General features: G+C 43.5%; 2 long non-coding RNA genes across 2 annotated transcripts in view; one reads left to right on the top strand and one right to left on the bottom strand.

Annotated features, from left to right (window-relative positions):
• LOC144991819 (uncharacterized) overlaps positions 1–25247 on the top strand; it is a 493827-nt gene that overhangs the window by 3710 nt on the left and 464870 nt on the right. The gene's annotated exons all lie outside the window — the stretch shown is intronic.
• LOC144991821 (uncharacterized) lies at positions 4464–10223 on the bottom strand. Its single transcript, XR_013655451.1, has 2 exons — positions 8468–10223; positions 4464–7426 (listed from the first exon to the last, which is right to left on the bottom strand). It is a non-coding gene; the product is annotated as an uncharacterized LOC144991821 (long non-coding RNA).

Genomic DNA, 25247 nt, shown 5'->3' with positions numbered 1-25247 from the left:
GCAAAATATGCAAAAAGATTTTTAGCATGAAAAAGAAGAAAATTATTAGAATAATTTGTGAATGGTATTTATAATTCAGATTACTGGACACATTCATTTTATTAGAAGTCTACATCCTACAATTGTAACGGTTTCAGTTGCTTTACTTTTGTTTTCTGGTTGTCTTTTGTTTCTTCGTGTTTTGAGTTCAAGTCCTGTTTTATTCGGGCCAGGGGGCTCGAACCGGCGGCTCGGGCCAGGAGGCCGGAACTGGCAGCTCAGACCAAGGTGCTTCCGGCACCCTCCTAGAAGCAGGGATGGGTCGGGGTGCTTCTGTCACCCTCCTGTCCGACATCCCTCTGTCTGGCACCCTTCTGGGAGCAGGGACTGGTGGCTCAGGCCAGGGTGCGTCCAGGACCACCTCCAGAACTGAGACGGGACGTCAAGAAGGGCGGCGACGACGACGGGAGTCACATTCAGACGACTCCCGTCAAAGGTGAGGGCGGGAACTGGAAGCTGTCCGAAGTCCAATGGGTCTCGACCTCCTCCTCCTCCTGGCAAAAGTCCTCCCAAAGCCACATGTCCTGGTCCAGCGGGTCCATGAAGGACTGATGCTGGAGAACATCTGACACCACCACGGGGACAGGTGAGGACTCACGATGAGGGCGGCAGCGGCGATGACGGCCGCCTCTCACGACTCCTGTTGAAGAAAGAGGGGATCTGGGACCATTCAGGGGTCCACCAGAACCTTGGGAGCCTCCTGGCAGAATGCTCCCGAGGCCCTCAGGCAGGCAAACTCGAAACTCGACATACATATCAAATAAAAAGGAACAGGGGAGACCTAAAAGACAGGACTTAAATACATACAGGACTGACGAGACTGACGAGACACAGGTGGAAACAATGAGAGCAGATGGGGACCAAAAGTAAAACTCGAAAACATGACACACAACACAGGAAATCCTACAAAATAAAACAGGAAGTGAACTCAAACCATGAAGAAACAAAAGACAAACAGAAAACAAAAGTAAAGAAACTAAAACGTGAAAATGATGAAAGTTGATGGCGCGTCTCTGGTTGAAATGTAGTTAAATATGGAATTAAAAAACCCCGATTTGACCCAATTATCAAATTATTTTATTATCAAATCAAACTGTGTCTACCTGCCCAAAGTAAAATTGGAACACAAATTCAGAATCAAAACCACCCAATTAAGTGGGAAACCTCTCTCCACCTGTGGGGATCTGACAGGTGATCAGCATGGTTGCCTTTTTGGGCAGGCTCTTTCAAAGGGCCTCTGCCAGTGGTAATCTGCAGCCATTGACTTTCCAGATGCCTGTTTATTAGGGGTGTGTATTGGCAAGAGTCTGGCAAAATGATAGGTACATTGGGGTCATGAGGTTGTCAGAGCCTATCCTGGCTACTGTTGGAAGAAGGCGGGGTACACCCTGGACAGGTCGCCTGCCCTTGGGGCCACACAATCACACTACCACACCCACTCTCAGTCACACCAAGGGACAATTTAGAGCAGTGTTTCCCAACCCTGGTCCTCGGGGCACACTGTCCTGCATTTTTTCAATCTAACCCTGCTCAAACACACCTGCCTTTGATGACTGCCATTCTCAGGCTTCTGCAGAGCCTGATGATGAGTTGAATCAGGTGTGCATAGGCAGGAAAACATGCAAACCATGCAGGATAGTATGCCCTCTGGACCAGGGTTGGGAAACACTGATTCAGAGTAACCAATCAACCTATGACCCATGTTTTTGGACTGTGGCAGGAAGCCGGAGTGCCTGGAGAAAACCCCCACACACACAAGTAGAACATGCAAACTCCACACAGAAAGGTCCCACCTGGGATTTGAACCGATTCAGTCGGCATCCCATCATCTAAGAAATAACAAAGCCGCTTATCATTTGCTTCCAATCTTTACTGTGGAAACCCTCAAATTAAAGCTGAAATATCTCAAAGAAAGCTGGAAAAACCGATCCATGCCCATTAAAGACAAATCTAAGTGATGCTCCCTTTTTGGCTTGTTGTAAACCTTTACTGTTATAGTTATTACTATTTTTAAGCATAAGATAGCATCAGTTAATGATTCTTTTCTGTAGAAACTGTAGAGTAAAGTAAAGAACGTCAGTGAGGTGGCAGTGACATCACACCATCACTTCACAACACGACAAACTGAGGTGCGTTAAGAATTGAATGAAACAAGTAAAGTGAGACCAACTTTTGAAAAGAAAAACACAATAAATACAAAGATAACGAAAACTATGCATTTTGGACAATTTGAATAAGCAGACTGGAGTTATTTATCACGCAAACTTGCCTAAATGAAAAATAAGCCAGATTGCGTAGCACGACAACATCCATAAATTTCTCATTGCAGAACATAAACCAAGAACAATGTTACAGTTTGCATGGGATGAAATTTGGTGCGGAAAAAATGTGGTTTTGATCAGACAGCAGACTGGAGCAAAATCATCCATCATTAGCTTCATCTCGTCTGCAACCATTCTCCTAAGACTCCTTACTCATCTGGAGGAGCTTCTCTCCAGGTGGTGTTCATTATCTAAGCAAATGCTAGGGTGGAATCCAAAACACCAGCCCATGCTTGTCTAGCCGCTTATTCTGTTAAATCCTGTCGCTGAAGTGTTTCTTTTGCTATGTGCTTAACATCTTTAATATTTTGACAAAGACATGTCATTCTTTAGTCATATTTAACCTGAAATAGAACTTTTTGAGGACAGTTTTACTCCGAATTTCTAAAACTCACCGAAAGCACTAAAAGATACTTTAGATTCCTTTTCTTTCATACACGCTTTAAATATAAAGCTCTAAGTAGATTGGAAGCCCAGTGTAGGACCAATATCTCAAAAAGGAAGAAAAACTAGTCACAGAGCATACGGTGGTTAGAATTGTAGCATCTCTGTAAGATGCATTACCACAAGATATGTGGTACTATTTTTGCTCTGAGCTTCGCAGTGTGGTTGTTTCTTGATTGAGAGTATGCATGCTAAGATGTCTCTTAAAGACCTTGAAATGGACTGCTAAATGAAACAGCACGCAACCTGCCAGCTGAATGTATGAAAGCCTTCACACACCTCCCAAAACTGTGAAACCGATGTGCAGAGGCACATGGCATCCATAAAGCCATCCAGGGTGTTACTATTGCAGAAACCACAGGAGTCAGTGTCTCTTAGAACCATCTTAAACATTTGTTGCCCGGTGTAGTAAGTCTTATGAAGAGTTTCATACTGTATGAGCTGCAGATTTGGAACGTTAGGTTAATCTAAAGGTGTTTGAGCAAATTTGTGACCAAATAGTACCACAGTCCCCAGGTCTAATTCCCATTTTTGTTGGCATTGTAACTTTGTTTCCGATGTTACTTAGAAATGTATATACTTTCAGCAGAAGTTTATATGATGATAAATTCAAAAACATATTCACTGATTCCGGTGGGATCAAATTTGTCAGATTCAATTTAAACCTTGTGCTTATTGCTGACTTCAGCTGTTGATTTTTAAGAAGTTATTACTTATTCTATATATTTCCTTCAAATTTTCAAAAGAGAGAAAAGTTTTTTTTTGAATTATATGTTCAGTTTGTGTAATACCCTTAGTCTGCCATGTTGAGAAGTTAACCATTTTCTTGTTTATTAGGATTTCAGGATTGATCCATATGGGAATCTGTTTATTCGGTGTAGGATAAGAAATAGTCATTTGTATGTATCTAATATTTTAAACCATCTTTCAGGTGGTTGTACAGGGATCAAAACAGGTACTGGTAGTTAATTTTATGTAGGATTTTCATTTTAAATGAAGCTATTCTGCCCATGAGTGATATTAGCAGGTTGACCCATCATTTTAAGTCGGCCTGTATGTTTTTAAGTTGTCCTGTATGTTATGGTGGTTTTTATTCTGACTGCGGGTAAAAATTGCTTTAGGTGGATGGACATAATTTTGGGCTGGTTTGATATCTGTATATAGTTTAATTGCACTAAGTCTGATTGGCTGGATGAGTAATTGACACCAAGATATTTACTATTCCCTGTCTTTAACTATATATTTAAAGCAGCAAAGTATCATAGTACCATTGAGTGGTAATAGCACTGATTTGCTCCAGTTAATGGAGTACTCAGAAATTAACAAAAAGTGTCAATAACTGCCACTGCTCTGGGGTTTGACAATTCTGAGTTTCAGAGAAAGAGCAATGCATCGTCTGCATAATGACTAATTTTGTGATGGATGTTTTTTTTTTAAATTTAATTCCCTCTATATCTTCATTCTGTCTTAAGGCTGCAGCTAAAGGTTCAATTGAATCAGCTGATTCTGATGCAAAGAAAAGCAACTTGTCTCAATAACTTTGCACTGATATGCAACACATTACTAATGTAAAGTGTGCATAATGACACAAAGTTGCTTTTTCTCCATGACAAAATCATCTGATTTATGTTGATTGTGAAAGAACTTTGTTGATGTAAATTTTTGCATGTCCGTTTACGCTACTTGCGTAACCGGTTGTAGTTCCGTAAACGGTAGAAGAGTTACAGTGTGTCGACAAAATGTCAACACTGGAGCTAAAACTCTGGTGTTAAAGGGTTATGTTTGGCCTTTGTATTGTTAGTTGGTAGTAATAACGTTGTGTTTTTTAAAAGATACTTCATATAACTAAATGTAACTGAAGGCTATAAAACATCTGCGCAATTACAAATGTGAACATCTGGTTTGAACAGTTAACCTTATTTTTGACAGCTTCTTTTAGACAACTTTCAGAACTCAAGTCTGGAAGCTTTGTCACTGATATTGCTTTTCCTGCAAAAAATGTGGTCTGACTACCCTGTTGGAATTACCATTTTTCATTTATACTGGTTTAAATCTGATACATCTGAATACTAATCCCATGTCCACGGCAAAACGACAGCATGTCTTTTTTGAATTGGAGTGGTTCAGGCAGAAGAGAAAAACAGCCATAGATCTCACATAGTTTAAGGCAAGCAAGTTTCTCTCTCTTTTTTCATTCTTAGGTTTATAAAAATATGGTGCCGCGGTCAGTGTGGTAAGACTAGCTTGTCAGATGAGGAGCCAAAGTTAGAACCTGAAAAATGTTGTTGGGGTTAAAAAAAATTAACTTTGAAATGTTTTTGTCCTTTTTGGCCTGCAGCATCTGTCCAGAAAAGCAATGTCAAGTGCCTAATACGGGGAAATAGTTACTGCAAAATGACATGTTTAAGTTGTTAAACTTTTCCTGATATTAGTTTATTCCATTACTATCAGGTGGCATGAGAGTTGCCACTTTGAAATTGTTTGTCTTATGTGAGAAAGACATTACTTTCATTACAGGGTTTAACCGGTCAAAAATGTCTTTTTCTCACAAATTCTAAAAAATGCACTTTCGTTACAATCAAGGGTCAAATTTGGAAAAAAAATGTGAAAAGTATGTTGGTTTTGTTTAAAAATAGATATTTACACACATTACATTATAGTTTGAAATTGCACAGTTACCAAAACAGCTGCGGATTCCTGTGATGAGTGAAAATGTGACGATGGTCTTTGTGGAGACTTTTAGATAAAATAATAATGACTTTAGTTAAACAGATGTGATCTTGCTGCTGTTTTCCATCACATCATAATGTTAATAATCTTCTCTATAAACTATCTGGGATCAACAAAGTATATAGGTGAAAGTCTGTGACAAACTTTTCAGAAAACCAAGTAATATTTGACAATTCAATTAGATTGGTTTCCGGAGCAACCCATTTAAATTCAATGAAATGTAATTTATATATGCATTTATATAAATTCTTTAAAGTGGGTTTCTTTGAGATTTTCGATCTCGCTGTTCAAATTAACCTACCATTAAGTTGACAAACTGTCAGTTTCTTTTTAAGTTGGCAAACCTACAAAACCAGCAAGGGATCAAATATTTATTTCCTTCACTATAGTTAAGAAAGACATCTGTTGGAAGGACTTTACAGCCGTATTTGACAAAAGGCTTCTTGCAAAACTATAATTATTCTTTTATAGGAAAAAAATCTGTTTTCTAATTAGGTCATTTTGGGCAGAATAATAAAGTAAATTTTTACTATTTTGGAACCAAAAACATCGCAATGCTTTAATAGAAAATGTTTTTGATGATGATGATGATGATGATAATGACTTTATTTATCCCACGATGGGGTGATTCATTTATCTGTGGCAGCAAAAACAACATTCAGAAGTAACAGCAAAAAAAGGACATCAAAAATGACATTCTCATTATAGATAAATACAGCTACGAAAGTGGCGTGTGATCCACTGCAAACGTGATACAATTTTTTTTTTATATCACCAATCAAACAACCGTTTAGGAACAAGAACATTTGAAAAACAACAACTACAACAAAAGTGTCTTGATACTCTCATCTAAGAGTATCTTGTGCAAAAAGTATCATTTTCAGGTGCAGTCCATTCAGCCGTTTATTTGATCCTCTCTTTCCTGTATGTCATTTCATTTGTGTTCACATTTTGAACTGTTGTGACTGTTCAGAGAATATCTGTCTTTCTATTGCCTTTATTATTATTATTTTTCTTCTTCCCTAATACATATTCCTTAATGCTTTGATTGATGACCACTATCACATTCCCTCCTTCCTATTTGCCGTGTTCAATGGTTAAACCAGCCCTCCTGGCCCCATGGTCCTCATAAAAGTAACAGACTAATGGCTAAGGGCCTGTTCTATCAAAGCAGTTTCTTTTTTATTGTTCTTCTGCATTTGCTATTACTGCCATAAATACTTCACTAAAACCTGTTTTTTTTGCCTCAAATACATTTTCTTCCTTCCCGCTTTTCAACTTTTTTGTGCATCACTTAAAACAGTTGCGTGATTTACGAAATGTTGTTGTTCACTTTAACTATATACTTTCAGGGTCTAAAGAAATATATGAGGAGAATACTCATGACTAGACTGAAGAGGTAATCTAACAGATATATTAGAACATTATAAAACAAAGCATTCTGAAACTTTACAGCACTAGCTGCATTTCCATTACACAGATGAGGAAAATTTTTAAAATGTCGAAAAACACAATTTTGCAATTACACGGTTTCCATTAAATCATAATAATGGGAATAAACACAAACCAACTGACGCGATAATTCATTCAGAAACACGGATGTGAACAATACTTTGATTTACAGCAGATACATTCAAATCTCTGTCACAGCACTAGCACTCATCATCATCTATCAAAGGAGACGTCAGGGTCTTCTTCAGGCCATGAAGCGGTGAGCTCTTTACACGTGGGAGGGGCTACGGATGAAGCAACCTTGGGAAATGGTGGTTGTTGATTTTACTGAGGAGTTGAGTTTTAACAATTACACACGACACACTCAACTTTTGATGAGCTGTGTGATGCTGTTGGACGTCTTGTAACACCCGTTGTGCAGTGACCAAGGCAGCCAGTTCCTACCAAGAAGAGCATTGTCGTGTTTTCATTAGGAACATTTATTATCGCACATCTGATTTGCACAATTTTTCTAGTCAATGGAAACGAAGCTACTGACTGGTGTTGTTTTAGGACTACTTTCTGCCCCATATATGATTATGATCTTTGGACTTTCTGTTTCACCACTCTCAACATGTTTACCTACACTATGAATTTCCTCCCCAGTGTGTCCCCTGTCCTTTTTAAACAGCTCTGTCTGCTCCATTAATGGATTCTCCTTGTCTCCCTCTGGTCCATTTGACTCATTTTTTCTTCCTTTCATCTGCCTCTTTCTTTTAGGTACTACCTACTGGATCTCTGGATTTGGATTTGGCCTGGACCATGTCTAAGGATAAGGGATTTTTTAACTTATTTTTTGACCTTGTACTTGACACCCATTATCTTCATCTTCCACCAGAGGATTCTGCAGATTTTTCCCTTGCTCTCCTCCATAAGCTCCCTATTAAGTGTTTCGGATCAGCTGAAGGCCATCCAAACATCCTCCACCAAGATCTTCAATAAATCTGTATTTGGCATTATTGAAAGTAGTAGTTTTATCAATGGCTAGCACTATTTATTCTTTGAGCTTACGCTCACCCTCACATTGACAGAAAGCTGAAGTATTTGCGTATTTGTAGATTCTGTGCATTCACGGGGCCTTTGGACACTAACACCACAAATAAGGGGGGAATACTGTAACTTCATAAGGTATAAAACTTTTAAAACAACTTATGTGTCATGGTGCCTCTGTCAGCTCTCCTCCCCCTCCCCTCTCTGCTTGGCTCCTGATGCGACACAGCTGATACCACTCACCTCATCACTTGCCTGCCTACTTAAGAAGATCCTGGACGAGCATTCATGGCCAGTTCGTTGCCCCTGATGGTGCATTGTTTGGTCACTATTTATCTTGTTCAAGTACTTGCTTTTTGCCTAAATCTCGCTCTCTGTCTCATGCTCAGGAATTCATTCCCACGAGTTGTCACCTCTGTCCTCTATTCTCACGGATCCAAGCCTCAACCTACCTCCAGTTTCGCCACGAACCTCTGCCGGACCTCCAGCCACGCCACGAGCCACGGTCGTATCCTCCGGTCACGAGCCACGGACAAACCTCCAGTCACGCCACGAGCCATCTTCCGATCTCCCGCAATGCCAACTATTACTCTGGACCAAGAAAAATAAAACATTATTACTCACCTGTGTTTTCCTTCCGGGTTCCAGCATCTGGGTCTGTCTCGTCAAGCTAGCCATGACATTCTAAATCCATCTGAATATTGGGGATTTTAAATTATTTTGTTACTTGCGATTAATGACAGACTTACCATGTTATTTTTGTAACTGTATTCATCTCAATATTAATCTATAACTATTATCAATTACTAAAGGCATGATTCCTTATGAGGGGCCCGTTATGTAAGGGATAATGGCCAATGAAGTGTGCAGCTATCAGAAATGAACACATGCCGTGGAAACCTTAACTGTCAGACACTACCGTAAAGTGCGTTAATTTCTGATAATTGCACACTTCGTATGCCATTATCCCTTACATACCATGGTCACTTACAAAAGAAGTGAACGACCCTGGGAGTATTTCTGGCAGACAACTCTAGCAGTGCATTTACCTGGTTACTCCTCCCTGCGGGCGGTTCAGTCTAATCAACTCACCTGTTTAGCGTCCTACTTAAGTCCAAGTGCGGTCCAATCCTCTTCTTCCATTTCCGCGAGCTCTGCGTTCGTCACCGGTTCTCGATTGTCGTTGGGCCACCTGAATTTTGCTATCTGCATTATTCCCCGCGGTCATCTGTTCATTTTGTTTTCTTGTTCTAGGTTGTTCAGTCCCGGACCTCCGTAATCCTTGTTCTGGATGTTTCTCTGTCTTGCATTTCTGGTATCTCCTCTCTATGCTTGGAGTGGTGTTTCGTTATGATGATGACTGATTCGGGTCTTCGGTCTCCCTCCACTTGTTTTCTGAGGCTGCGCCCTCCGTTGGTTTTGGGGGAATTTTATGAAGACTGGTTTATAATTGTCCGGGCGCCAGATATTTAGGATGTTGAACCCAAATCCACAGCTCTAATGGTCCATTAACAGATCATGCTGTTCTGAGAGAATTCAGCCTTGGAGATTATTACAAAGGTTGTTTCAAGAAGTGCGATGATAAATAGTTTATTGCCGTTAAGCACATATCTTAGTACTTCAGATAAAAGCGTTGAATTTTAACTGCACCGTAGACATTTAGGGCCCCTTGGTGGGGAGGGTGTTTGGACATCACTGTGAGTAATCAGCAGATGTCCTCTCAGTGCCCTACCTGCCAATTATAACTGCACCTCCTTAGTACACACACCCTTTACCCCTCAAAATATACACTTCAATACAAACACACATACACTGACCAAAAATATAAACGCAACACTTTTGTTATTGCTCACATTTTTTAATGGTATGAACTCAAAGATGTGAAACATTTTCCACATACACAAAATAACCAGTTCTCTGAAATTTTGTTCACAAATCTGTGAACAGCATGCGGACAGCATGAAGCCAAATAAATTAAGACGTCACCTACAGACATTACACCCTCAACATGTCGACAAACCGCTTGATTTTTTTTCAGCGAAAATGTGTGGAGTACGGCCAACAATCATCCCGCTTTGAGAACGCTTCAACATTAAACCAGCGAGCACTTTTGGCCTCATTTAAAGTGGCGCACCAGATTGTGCAGAGCAAAAAACCTCACACAATAGCGGAAGAGTTGAAACTCCCTACAGCAGTAGACATAGTTTCTGTCATTGTTGACAAAAAAATAAAAACTATCCAACTGTCCAATGACACGATTGCAAGACACATATATGATATCGCAAATGATCTGCAGGAACTCACAGACAAAAGGTTTGCCTTACAATTTGATGAAACAACTGAAAGCAACAAAGAGTTTATTTATTGCTTATGTGCGTTTTGGCATGACAAACTCTTTGTGTGAGGATTTGCTCTTCTGTAAATCTGTCAAAAATAGAGCCACAGCTGAGGAGCTATTTAAAATGCTAGACTGCTTCCTCACAGAGAATGAAATCTACAACTACATATATAAAGTCCAGCAGACGAGCTTCATCCAGCCGTGGTTGTGGGGACAGTCAAAGGCGCGAGTCGAGCCGGAGACAGGAACCACAGCCAGGTGTAGGAGCAGGAGCAGAGGCGAGGTACTCGGTCAGGTACAGAGCAGAGACGAGCCAGAGATGAGCCAGAGGCAGGATCCACAGCCAGGTGTAGGAGCGGGAGCAAAGGCGAGGTAAACGGTCAGGAACTGGAGCACGGATGCGCCAACTGGAGTCTGGAAGCACTCCCACTCCCCAGGAGGGGAGAGGGAAAGAGGGACAATACATGAATCGCACTGCACCAGACAGAGGCATGGAGAACTAAATGATGAATTATGATCAAGAATACTATATTAATGTGATTTAAAAAAAAAAAATTAAAATTTAAAAAAAAAATCAGCACAAGGTTTTTTGTTCACAATAAAATGTTAAATAAATTGGTGCTGCTGTGTTCATGTTATTATTAATGTTAATGTAAATTTACATTTAATATTATTTATTCATTGGATTTATTTTTCTTAGCATTAAAAGGTTCAGTTGGTCAAAAATGTTTTAGTTTAAACAAGGAATGACAGAATTTTTTATTTCAGGCACTTTAAGCTTATTTTCTGTTTTATACTGTAACAGGGTTTATGTGGCAAAATAAAGTAAATATTTGTTGAAAGTTGAGTTATATAGCGGGGGGTGGGGGGCCTCGCAAAAAATAATTGAGAAGCAATGCACTAGAGAGTGTGTTCCCTTCATGGCGCTGTACTCGAATGGGAGCAGCCCAACGGTCAATGGTGCCGGGTCACACATAGCACTCATAATTGTAAGTCTGTTGAATATGGAATGCCTCCGAAACACACATTGAACTTAAACACACATAAAACTGATCTTAACATTCACTTTCTCTTCAAACTATTGCTGATCTCCTTTTTGGCATCAGTTCAGAGAGAAAGTTCACCTCTTACTGCTCGTTTTTGTCCAGATGATGAAACAAAAGGTTGTTTCAAAGAAGCCAGCACAGTGATATAGAACATTTAAGCTATGTGACCGGAACCTCTGTTTTAAGCGTGCATATTTTTACTGTGGATCATTACTTTTTAATCTACACCCAACAACAAATCAGAATCGAGCATTCACCCGGACCGTGGAATAACAGGACAGCAGAGGTCTAATCGCATCAGACGGAGTCCCTAAAGCCTAATAGTCTTTGATAATGCAACCCTGGAGGAGTATTGTCCCATTTACACCATGGTCATTCAGATATAAATATTAAATCAATTATTAGTACTTTAATCTCGTTATATTTTAAAGCTTAACTTGTTTTTAACAAAAGCAACTCTTTCTATACCACATTGTTGTGGTAACAGCTGAGCCTGCAACCATCTCGCATTCTGCAGCTGAGGAAAGTGGTATAAATGATGAACGTCATGATAAGCTAACCAAAGTATCCTTTCAGAGGGAACGTTTACCTCTTACTGTTTGTTTTTGACTAGATAATGAAGCAAAAATTTCAAAGACACAAAGTCTAAATTGTTCAATTCCTCCAGTATGGGCTTAAGGCCCGTACAAACCGGGACGAATATTCGCCAGCCGTTTTTCAACACGTTTTTTGTGTTCACACCCAGGCGATTTTCGCTGACGATGAGCAGAGCGAACATGCAATTTCATTCCCTGACATTAGATGGCGCTTAATGTAAAACAGAAATACCCCCTGTACACAAGGTGGCGCTTTTTAAAGTCGCTTTTCACTCAGAAGAAGAGAGGAAGTATTTAAGCGCTTGTCAGAATCATACAAAGAAAACATGAATATTTCCAGCACCAGTAGCTCCAGTTCCAGCGATGAAGAAATTATTGTTCCGTTGAATGATGACAGACGCCGGAAAAGACGCCGATTTTGGGTACATCCCATAGTTACGAGAAGAGAAGAACATGGGGAGTTTTATCCACTGGTACAAGAGCTGAAAATGTATCATGAGCGTTTTCGGGGATATTTTAGAATGTCCGTCATTATTTCTTCGCGGCAGTGTAGATGCTACTTGGCATATACCATCGGGGAGAGGCGGCTGGGTGGAGGAGGGTTTAGAGCAGGGGTCGGGAACCTATGGCTCGCGAGCCATATATGGCTCTTTTGATGGTCACATGTGGCTCGCAGACAAATCTTTAATTATACTTTTTTTTCATTAGACCAGTCCTTTTCGGGCGCGATGCGATGCCAGAGGTGCTTGGAGAAAAAACTATCAGTTTACTATTATCTATTATTTCACAGAGTTTGTACCACCCGGAAACCTGTGAATTGCCGTGCCTAAAACTGCGCGCTCTCGTCTCTGAGAAAGATCGCGTTGCGGGGACGGGATGTGTGAGGAAGAAAGCAGAGGGTGGGGGTTGTGGGGACAGGCTGCAGGTGAATCGCGCAGGGATTATAAAAACCTAAAACCCAATGCCCGTCACTCACTGCAGCGTGTGAGTGTGTGTTTGGCTCCCCGTCTGCATGTGAGCAGTCTTTCTCACATCTAAAGAACATTCAGACCAACCTAAGATCACGTTTAAAGTCTCAACGCCTGCATGAAGCAGAAACTCACCACGTATCAACCAGACTAGACAATCAACAAAACTACCACGAGAAATACTCATCATTTATTAGCAACAGCATAACAATGTTATTAAAAAGGATCCACAGACTTATTGTACTTTAAAAATGTTGAAATTACATCAAATGCACACATTCACTTGTATATTTAGTTTTAAAAAAATTGTCGCGGACTGAGTTTAACTTGGCTGTCGGGCCGCGTTAAAAGTTCTGGGGTTCATTGAAGGGATCAAGCAGAGATCTGATTGGCTCTCAGTTCTGTCGCTCAGCCTGTTGTTAGGTAATTTGGACCAATGGGGTTCAGCTATGGGCCGAATAAGGGAAATGGGAGGGCTGGAGCGGGGGCAGGTGAATATAAAGTTGGGAGAAACGCTCTCTCTCGTCTCGGCAGGAGAGATTCAGGAGTTGATGAATTAGTTGTACGGCGTTTGTTGCGGTCTACAGTAAGCAGAATGAAGAACTTAGAAAGAGGTTAAGTCTCCGTGCATCAGTGTGGGAAAGAGACAACATTATTGTATGGCTCTTTCGAAATTACATTTAAAAATATGTGGCGTTTATGGCTCTCTCGGCCAAAAAGGTTCCCGACCCCTGGTTTAGAGGGTAGAGTAGTGTGTGTGTGTGTGCGTGTGGGGGGGGGGTGGAGCTGTGGTTGCACGTGATCTCTGGGTTGCTTGGGTCGGGTGCCGGGGCTGGCTTTCGGAGACGGGGCTCTGGCTGGGTGATGGGCGGCTCATGGGTCCTCTGGGCCCTGGCTTCGTCCTTGGTCCGCGTCTCGGTGTCCAGCGCCCGGTGGCCCCCATGGCTGCCACCTGGTACGGCCAAGCATGCCTGTCCTGTGGCCTGGGGGCCCAAACGGCAGGTTCGCCTATGCCTCTCGGTGCCGGGGGGCCCCCTCTGCACCTGGCTGGGTGGGCGCCCCCCCCATCCCGGGCTGCTTGGGTCCCGTCACCTGGGGTGCTTCCGGCCTGGGATCTCTTCCCCCCTCTTCTGGTCTGGCTGGGAAGGATCTGGTTCCCCTTATGATCACACGGTTCACGTCGGCAGCATGCATGTATCACCACCCCCACGTGTACACTGCTCCCCCCTCCTAACCCACAGTGTATTGATGGACAGATGTCTTCCACTCATCTTCGTGTCAGAATTTCACCTTTGGATGTAATATTTGTCTTTCCAGCAGATCTGGTAATTGTTACAGCTTAAAATAATGACTCATTCAAATCAGTGCTTGTATCCCCCACTTTCTCCACCTCTCTTACTTTTATTCTCTACCCCCCCCCCCCCCCCCCACACACACACACACACATTCTTCCCCTCTCCCTCCCCACACACACTAAATGTAATAAATAAATAAAAAATGATAAAGTAACAAAAAAGGGGTTTATACAAATTTAGATAAAGATATTACTTTTAAACGGTTCTACCCCCCTCCTCTTTAATCAACACCTTTCCCCCCAGACATTCCTCTCTCTTCTTCCCTTCTTTTCTTTTCCGTCTGGTCCAACAAAACACAGTTACAGATATGAGTTAATAAAGTTTAGCCTAAATCAAAAAAGGGGTTTATTTAAATATACACATAGTGTGTAAATGTTGCATAACCCCTATTGTATCAGTAAAATATGTCCAACACAAGAAACTTTCAGCTCCCATCTGTCTGCTCAGCTGTTGGACAGAACAAGTTAAAAAAAAAAAATAAAGTCCATATTTTAGAAAAACTCAACAACAAATGTTAACAATTTTTACATTGCTCTAAGTGTATACTTTCCCCAAACCCTTCTTCTTTTGAAAAACTAGTTGATCTATTGATTAAGTTAACTTCCTGCAGTGCTTTATCTCTCACATCTAGGTATAGTAACACCAGGACATTGCCAGGATATTGCAAAACTGCAGAGTGCAAAGGCGCGCATATAACAGGTACGTTCTCATAAAGACTAGAGATCCAAAATGCATATTATCTGAAAAACAAATGATTTACTTTATTTTTCCGAGGTTCACTTGAAAATTATTCTGGTCTTAAAAGTGTGTTGGATTGCAGAAATATGAGATGAGAAAAATAAGAGAAATATGAGAAATTACCTCTAAGTCTCTGTGTAAACACACAGAAATGGTAAATGGTAATGGCATATACTTGTATAGCGCTTTTCTACCTACAAGGACAAAGCGCTTTTACAGTCACTGACCCATTCACCCAGTCACACACACATTCACACAATGCAAACTACATACAGAATCCATATTCTTTGTTAGTAGTGGTTAGCAATTCAATGTTGACTATTTCAGTTTTTTGGTGGAGAAATCTCCTATAATTAAGACGTTCTTTAGGACTGTGAAAGGAGACAATGCTCATAAATTACATAAAATTATCCAGCTGGTATTTGACATGCTTTTTTGCTGTGACTTCGAGTTGCCATTGACACAACCAAACAACCCAATTGGGCATGTCAGCCATATCACACTTAAAGTGTCTTAATAAAAAGATCTTGTTCATGTAGCCACATCCACCCGTACCCTCGGATCCTCCTTCATCTGGATGTCCCCACTGCCTTGTCACTATGGGGAGCCTTCAGCTGCTCTGCCCCCACACTGGAACTCACTACCTCCTGACCTCAGAAACATTGGCTCTCTCTCACAATTCACCAAGAAACTAAAACTCACCTTTTCCAACTTGCCCATTTCCCCCCATAACTTGTTATCCCTAGCCTATTTTAAATGTATATTTTACTGTACATTTTATTGCTTTTATTTTAATTTTCATTTTAATTAACAGTGACTTTGGGCTCCTAGAAAGGTGCCTAACAAATAAAATGTATTATTATTATTAAAACAAAACAAGAAATATACTCCCTTCAAATCAAAAGCACACTTGACACTGAAAATGTAGGCCTGATTGCCATGTGGTTCTGGTTACTAATATTATTTTAAATTCAAAGCATTCACTGTACACTATGGGTAAACACATACACCCAAATGAGAAACCAAGTAAGAAATATGTTTCTAAAGCTTTGGGGACATTAACTGTCAGATAACTGAGAAGTCGTTGTTCTGCATGTAGCTCAAGCAGAGGAAGTGGTTTTTGATAAAAATCAATGCTGCACATGAACTGCAACAGAGATTATTATGAAACAGTTTACAGAGTAAGTCAAATACACACAAGTGTGCTGTACCAGCGGTCTGCAACCTGAGGCTCTGCAGCTACATACGGCTCTTTCAATCCTCTGTTCTGTCTTTTGGCTTTAAACAATGATCACTTGCTAAACATAATGTCAATTATTGGTGCTTTATTTCCAACTTCTGTAATGACTTGGTGAGGACAGCACAACCCAAAACATTGTGAACACATTCCACATTCTTCTAATAAATTAGAGTTCATTCAAGAGTATGACCATTTTATCTTGGAAAAATAGATTTTCCTGAAAACTGGACTGAATATCGACAGACATAACCGCCCGTGGTCTTATAAAGGTTGGGGACTACTGTACTAAAACATTCTCTGAGATCTTCTCAACAAACCCAAACAGAAACTCCACTGTCATCTCTCCTGTACACATCCATACAGGCTTGTTGTTAGGATGAATTTCCTTTCAGCTCATCATCTTCTGCAATAACTTACCTTATCATCTTCTGCAATATCAGACCACTGAGCTACTATCTGCTCCATAACAGTCTCCTCTAGTCCTCTGTACTGCCTAACATTTTCCTTATGTATTTCATCTTCAAAATTCTTCTTTCAATCACATTTGGAACCTGTCAACACCTTTAAATCCATGTCCTTGATTTCCCTGACCTGATGAAAATCCTTCAATCATTGTTTCTCTGCCTCACCTGTAAGGATCCATATCTCTGCTTTGTGTCCAATCTGTTATTCAAGTCTTCAAACACCCTTTATTTGGTGTCTTCCATATCCAACTCCAACCTTGGACTGTATCTCCCTGTACTTCTGACTGCTGTCCTCTTGGTGTCCCACTTTTAATATCTTTTTAACATCCTCCTGCATTTCTTGAGTCCACCTTCTAGTCTTTTTATTTTTTTTCCTCAATGACTTACAAGGTTCCTTCCTCCCAGTCTCCTTTGTCGCTTGCTGTAACTCATTTTGAAGAACCTCTTGATCTCCCAAAAGGCACACAGCACTCTTCTTATTTTCTAATTTCCACCACTTGATACTCTTCTCTGTCCTTCCCCTTTCATCTTCTTCACCAACAGAGTCATCATCATACCACTATCTTACGCTGCCTGGCTACATTCTTGCTAACCCCAACTTTTCCATCACTGATGTCTGCACAAGAAGTGTGCTCCTTCATCCACTCAATGTCATCTTTGCTTCTTGCTTTTTGAAAAAAATCCGTTCACCACTGTTGTTTCTATTGTTCTAACAGTCATTGTCTGTCCCTCTGCATTTCTGTTCCAAATGTGGCAACATGAGCGGTTCAGGACACACCAAACAAAATTGAGGACTCAACCAGGTGGAGGCGTGGTTCTGGCTTAAAAAAATAGTTTTAATAGCAATAATTAAAACCAGATAAAAACAGTAAGAGATTAAAACAAGGGTAAAAACCAGATAAAAACAGAACCTCATATAAATAATTAAAACAGAGTAAAACAAATAACATTAAGAGCCTCAAGCCCACCTGTTAACAGCACGGGCACCCAAACAACACTGGAATGGAACAAACAATACCCCGTAACATGCAGGGGATAAGGTGCAAACAAACAAAACACGGCAAACCAGTGAAGTCTGTGTACCCGAGTCCTTTGTACAGGTGGTCAGGAAGCGGTAGGTGCGCACAGACACACACACATCACTACTGGCCTCCAACTCCCAGGAGCACCTGCACAGTCACGTGGTTGGATGAGACGAAGTGGGAAGGGGGCCGTGTAGAGAGCACCTACGAAAACACTACAAGAACTAAAACTCTGTACAGCGGCAGCAGCAGCGGGTTCCACCAAACACCCGATCAGCGTTGATCGCACCTAAAGGGAGGGGCAGGGAGCGATGCGCTCCGTTCCACTTCGCCCCTTCCTGTCACCCGCCGATATGCTGTGTGACAATACTCACTGCACTGACAGGGGAGCAAGAACCCAGAGATAAGGACGCAATCTCAGCAGGAACTGAGGGAGAGCCAGCTCAGTCCTCTTTTGTAGCTGGCCAGGTGCTCATCAGCAGAACCAAGATGAGTGACTACACCTGTGGCTCAATTAGCTCATCCTGCCACAATCCACCCCCAGAGTTTGCATCGTCAACCCGACGATGAGAAGAGGAAAAAAAATAAAATAGAGCAGGAATGGACTATGTCCATGGCCGAAAGACAACAGACACCGCCTGAGAGGTGACACCAGGTTGACCTTCCACAGATCTTGGGAGTCTGTGAAGGTTAGAATGGTGACCAGCTGTAGCCCTTGAAGTGCAACGAAAGGGCACACTGCTACTACCAGCGCCGGTTGGTTGCGTCAAAGAACTGTCCCCCACCGCTGCCGGTACACTGGGTTGTGTCGCAACTGGTTCTAGTGGCGGCTCGGAGGGGGGTTCCTCCACCTCTGCCCTACCAAGGTGGTCTGGCCTTACTATGAATAACTCCCCATCCGCCCAATCATCCTGGTTTATCCGTGGTGGATTGGGCTGAGGAGCATCCATTGGGATGCTGTTGCTCTGCCTGGGGACCTCCCCCACAATAGCCTTTAGGAACGATTGGTGGACCTTTTTTTGTTCTACCCAGGTCATCAATTGGTGCAATGGTGTACACCGACCCCCCCTCCGGTGCTCTCAGGACCCTGTAGACCACAGCACTCCACAGGTCCTGCATTTTGTGGCGTCCCCGTGTGCTACAGTCTCGAATCAAGACTAGCTGTCCCTCCGACAAGGACGAGTTCCCTACGTGCTGGTCGTGGTTCCTCTTCTTGTGTGCTGCCCCAACCTGCAGCCTTCTTTGGACACCATCAAATGCGCCTTCTAAGCGCGACTGATGTTCCTGGATCCAATCATGCACCGAACCACCAGTGGGTTCCTGGACCCGACCCAACAAAAAGTCAATAGGGAGCCTTGGCTCCTGCCCAAACATCAGGAAGAAAGGAGATTCTCCTGTCGCCTGATGAGGGGTGGTGTTGTAGGCATAAAGGAGCTGTGGCAGACAAGAGTTCCAATCTCGTTTACGAGAATTGGGTAGAGTACGCAGCAGGTCATGCAGTGTTCGGTTAAATCTTTCACACTGTCCATTGCCAGCGGGATGATATGGGGTTGTGCGTGACTTCTCTATTTTATAGAGAGAACACAGCTGCTGAATAAGGGTGCCTTCAAAACTTCGGCCCTGGTCAGAATGGCTACGGGCCGGTACCCCAAACTTAGAGAACCATTCGGTGACTAAAACCTCAGCAACTGTTGAAGCGCGCTGGTCACGGGTGGCAAAAGCAAGAGTATACTTGCTAAACACGTCTGTTAAGACCATAACATTCTCCAGACCACTACGAGTGGGCTCCAACACTGTGAAGTCCATGGCCAGGATTTCATTTGGACGGGAGGCAAATAAGTGTCCCATAGGACTACGGGCAGGTGGCACATTGGCCTTGGCAACTTGACACCTCTCACATTTCTGGCACCAGTCAGTCACATCAGTAGACATCCCTGGCCAATAACAACGCTGCCGTAGCAGCTCCAGGGTCCTCTCTACCCCTTGATGCCCATGCTTTTGGTGGACTTCAGTCAATACCTGTTCTTTCATGGCTGCAGGGAGCACCACTTGAAAGACCTCCTCTGCTCCATCTGGGCGAAAGACCTGGCGGTACAGCACCCCATCCCGCTCCACCAAACGGTCCCATTGTCGGAGCAGTGTCATAACAGCTGGAGACAGCCGTTTGCGCTCCTCCGGTGTTGGAAGACGCTTCTGTTCCCGAAAAGAGCACAACTCCTGTATTATCAGGTCAGCCTGTTGCAACTTTAGCATATCTAATGAACTGCAGAGTGGGAAAGCAACTTGAGCTGCCTGAGAAGCCTCCACCCAAGGGGATGTTTGAGTCAGCTGCAGATCCCCGGGGAGCCTAGTGCCAGGAAGAACAGGATCCAGGTCTGGAGTACCTGGGGCATGCTGCCTGGATAGGGCATCAGCATTTTTGTTGCTCTTTCCAGACCTGTATTTTATGACAAAGTCAAAAGATGCCAGCTGGGCTACCCAACGATGTTCCATAGCCCCCAGCTTTGCAGTTGACAAATAACTGAGTGGGTTATTGTCTGTGTAGACTGCGCACTTTTGCCCAAGAAGGTACTCCCTGAATTTTTCTGTCATTGCCCACTTTAGGGCCAGAAATTCCAACTTCATGGAACTGTAGTTGGCTGGGTTGCGTTCAGTGGGCCGCAGGCCTTTGCTGGCATATGCAATTGGTCGAACCACACCATTTTGTTCCTGGGATGACACCGCCCCCAGGCCCCAATGACTCGCATCTACCTCAAGAATAAAGGGTGCCTCAAAGCTTTGTTGACATTCATCTGTCCAATGGGCTGACAGACTCCGTCCTGGCCTCTACCTGGCTTTGGCTCCATCTAGCTCTGCAACCAATCCATGCAAGGGGGCGGCCAACTTGGCGAAACCCTCCACAAATCGCCGGTAGTAGCTGGCAAGGCCCAGAAACGACCGCAGCTGTGGAATGTTACCTGGGGTTTGCCAGTTGGCCACCACCTCCACCTTGCGAGGATCAGTGGAGACACCTTGGTCAGAGATCACATGGCCCAGGTAGTCCACCTGACGCTGGAAAAAGGCACATTTGCTGGGCTTGACCTTCAGGCCTTCTTGCTTCAGACGTCCAAGCACCAAATTTATCTCTCCAAGTGCTGGTCGACTGTGGAGGAAAAGACCACAATGTCATCCAAATACAATAAAAGCGATTGACACTGTTGGTCACCGAACATGCGTTGCATCAGTCTTTGGAAGGTGCTGGGAGTATTGCACAGTCCAAAGGGCATGCGGTTCCACTCAAACAGGCCAAAGGGGGTGCAGAAGGCAGTTTTGGAACGGTCTGCTTCTGCCACAGGAACTTGATTGTACCCGCTAGCTAAATCTAGAGTAGAGAACCAGCGGCAGCCAGTTAATGCATCCAGAGACTCTTCTATGCGAGGGAGAGGAAAAGCATCCTTCCTCGTCTTTTGTCGTTTAACTGTCGGTAGTCAACGCACATGCGAAGACTACCATACCTTTTGCGCACCAGCACAATCGGCGACGCATAGGGACTGCTACTTTCCCTAATCACCTGAGACTCGAGCAACTGGTTAATATGCTCCTTCCCCGCCTCATAATCTGAGGGAGGGATGCGTCTGTAGCGTTGCCGCACAGGAACTTCATCCAGAAGGGGGATCTCATGGGTGATTAGATTGGTGCAGCCCAAGTCAGCATCATGTGCTGAAAAGATGGACGAGTATTTTGTGAGGAGGGATCTCATCTTGTGTTGCTCCTCCACTGGCAGAGAAGACAAATCCACAGAGTCGATGGAGTTAGGTGAGGAGGCCCCAGCCCCCTGAGTCGCAATAGTAGCCACCATTGAAGGAGTCTCAACCACTCCCTGGGGTAGGCTAACCACGCTGGCTGGTGCCAACGTACCAATCACTGTACGTGGAGGAAGCTTCACACTTGCAGCGCTCACATTCACCACAGGGACATATACTGTCCCCTTCTGTACCCTTACCAGAGCTGGTGAGACTAGAAGTCCAGCAGGGAGTTCTGACTCCGAAGGCTCAAACAAAGCGAATGTACCTGATCCCTGGTCAGAGCAAGTGGAAGGGATCATTTTCAAGGTACCACCCGGGATCCAAAAGGCCTTGGGACCGCGAACTCTTGCATTGTGAAGGCGGACCGACTCCCCTTCAGTGCCCTGGTGGCACTGTTGCATGGCTGCCACCAACGTGCCTGGAATCTTAGTTACCTGTTGGGGACTAAAAAGGGCATCGCCATGGTTGTCGAACAGTCTGGCATTACAACGGTTGATAATATTCATCCCCAGCACCCCGGGTGTTTTGTTAGAAGCACCAGGAGAGTCCTTTACCACTAAAATTCCACACTGAGGCAACAGTGCACCACAGAGTTCAACCTCGAGCTCCAAATAACCGATGGTTGATCCGTTGGCTGCCCTTAACTGCAACCAACGGCAGTCATGAAGATGTTTCAACCCATGCGGCTCAAGCTCTCAAGCTGCTTCCGGAAGAAGCTTTCTGTGATGGTGGAAACCATGGAGCCTGTGTCCACTAGACAGGAAACAACATGTCCCCCCATGGTCACCTCCAAATGTGGGCAATTGGCCATCAATTTGTTCACCTCCGAGCCAACCACTAACCCCCTTTGTCTCCCCCTTGTCGAGCTTTGTCTCTGCAGCTCGGCGGGCACTAGTTTTCCGATGGAAATTGGGTCTTTGTCTGCCCCACTGGTCCCTGAGCCAGTAAGGTTGTCTGTGATGATGAATTGACACGTACGCCATCACAGTCCCTGGCAAAATGGCCTGGCTGTTGACACCGCCTGCAGGTTATGCGGCGCTGAACCTTGAATGGGTAAGAGGCTTTGGGTCAGCTGGTTTATTTGTTGCTGCTGTTGTTTGAGTATGTCCCTGATTTCACTCAATTCTGATGACTGCCGGAGTTTTGTACCACGCCAGCACTACTTCCAACCCCACACTGAAACCCAATAAAGGAAGAAACTGACTGACTCCGGCCCTTGCCACCCCCGGAGGAGCCCTGACGCTCCCATTGGATAGCCTCCCCCCTGACCTCGAGCAATGTTGCCGTAGGCTGTCTGCGCACAAACTGTTTTAATTCCTGTCGTAGCATATGATCAGAAACGTTTTCTAAAAACTGATCAAGAAGCAAAACTTCAGCATTCGGAAAACCATTTGGTGCCCTCTCCTTAACAGTAGCCATAAGGCCCATCAGGGCTAAAGAGAACTCCTGTAGCGTCTCTCCGTCTTGTTGCCGACGGGAGAAAAATGCCTCCTGTAGGGTAACATAAGACTCTGTACATCCAAACAGTTCCTGTAGTGTGGCAATAATTTTAGCGGGGTCATCACGATCAGCACTAGGGTGGAATCTGATCTCCTCGCGGGCTTCTCCCTCCAGATGATCAAACAAAATACGCCTGATCTGATGCCTCCAACCGACGCGCCCTCATACACGCCTGCACCTCCTCCAGCCACTCTGCCAGCCCCATTCCAGTTCTTTCCCTGAACATAGGGCATTTCCGATCTCTGGGGATATACACTAGTCTTTATGCTATGTGAACATTTGCATGAGAAAGTGGGGGGACTGGAGCAGTACCGGCAGAGGCAAAACTGGGACCTGGCACAGCTGCTGCTTGGTCTTGCCTTAAGCGCTCATTCTCTCCCCTCAACATAGCAACCAAATCATTGAGTCCCCTCAGTTGCTCCTCCATGACTAGTTTCCCCTATTGCTCCGTGGACAACCCGCTGCTGCTTTGAAATAAAAAAAACAAGCGTTATTCACTCAATTTAGTTAAAAAGCAATAAAATAGAGTAAAAAAAATGTAAAAAAGATAAAAAGAAACACACGCCTCCCCCTAGTGTCAGATCCTGCTAACAAAACCAAGTTTGGCAACATGAGCGGTTCAGGACACACCAAACAAAATTGAGGACTCAACCAGGTGGAGGCGTGGTTCTGGCTTAAAAAAATAGTTTTAATAGCAATAATTAAAACCAGATAAAAACAGTAAGAGATAAAAACCAGGGTAAAACCAGATAAAAACAGTGAGAACCTCATATAAATAATTAAAACAGAGTAAAACAAATAACATTAAGAGCCTCAAGCCCACCTGTTAACAGCACGGGCACCCAAACAACACTGGAACGGAACAAACAATACCCCGTAACATGCAGGGGATAAGGTGCAAACAAACAAAACACGGTAAACCAGTGAAGTCCCAGAGTCTGTGTACCCGAGTCCTTTGTACAGGTGGTCAGGAAGCGGTAGGTGCGCACACACACCCACATCACTACTGGCCTCCAACTCCCAGGAGCACCTGCACAGCCACGTGGTTGGCCGTAGACGAAGTGGGAGGGGGGCCGTGTAGAGAGCACCTACGAAAACACTACAAGAACTAAAACTCTGTACAGAGGCAGCAGCAGCAGGTTCCACCAAACACCCGATCAGCGTTGATCGCACCTAAAGGGAGGGGCAGGGAGCGATGCGCTCCGTTCCACTTCGCCCCTTCCTGTCACCCGCCGATATGCTGTGTGACAATACTCACTGCACTGACAGGGGAGCAAGAACCCAGAGAACAGGAGGCAATCTCAGCAGGAACTGAGGGAGAGCCAGCTCAGTCCTCTTTTGTAGCTGGCCAGGTGCTCATCAGCAGAACCAAGATGAGTGACTACACCTGTGGCTCAATTAGCTCATCCTGCCACACAAACACCAAAGTTACTTGGTATCTGTTAGGTATCTGTTACCCACTGATTTTCCATCTGAATACATTCAATGGGCCCTGTTCCAGTACCAGAAACTGCTCTTGAACCCATATCTTGATGTGGTTGATTCCGGTCACACTGAGCTTCAGTTCACTCTGAGTTTTGCTCAGTCTGAATAGGCTCTGTGCTCGGAGCGAAACAACTGAACCAAAAAGGCCACCATAGCCTGGCATTACATTACAGAATGTAAACAGTAGAAAGGAAGCAATCCAAGAAGACAAACATGGAGCAACAATGAGACACAGCAACTCATTGAAATTTAGTTGGATGAATGCAGGTTCATCAAAACAACTTTTAACGTGACACACATTGCTTCTCACTATTTTCCCAACAATGTATATGTCATGAACACTTATCAGCATATCATCTTCTCGCCATCTTCTGAGTAAACGCCTTGCAGCATGCAAAGTGTTGTACCTGACATTGATACAGACGTTCAATATTGGTCAGTAAAATATACTGTTTAAAATGTGAACTATCCCAACAAAAACTGCAAAAATACTACTTACTACTTAAAAATACTAAATGCATCATTCTGTCTTTTGTTACTTTGCCCAACTCTCATAATTTCTGGCCATTGACTGAAGAGATCTTTGGTTCAAAACAGAAAGGTCCAGTTGAAAGGCAGTCTGAATACAGACAAAACACAAGGTTCAGGACTCAATCCGGACCAAATTAAGCAATTCGTCCAGACCAACAAACATT

Source organism: Oryzias latipes, chromosome 4, assembly GCF_053564925.1.
Source record: "Oryzias latipes strain Hd-rR chromosome 4, Olatipes_Hd-rR_3.1".
Taxonomy (NCBI): Eukaryota; Metazoa; Chordata; class Actinopteri; order Beloniformes; family Adrianichthyidae; genus Oryzias; species Oryzias latipes.
This window is presented reverse-complemented; position numbering and strand designations above follow the sequence as displayed.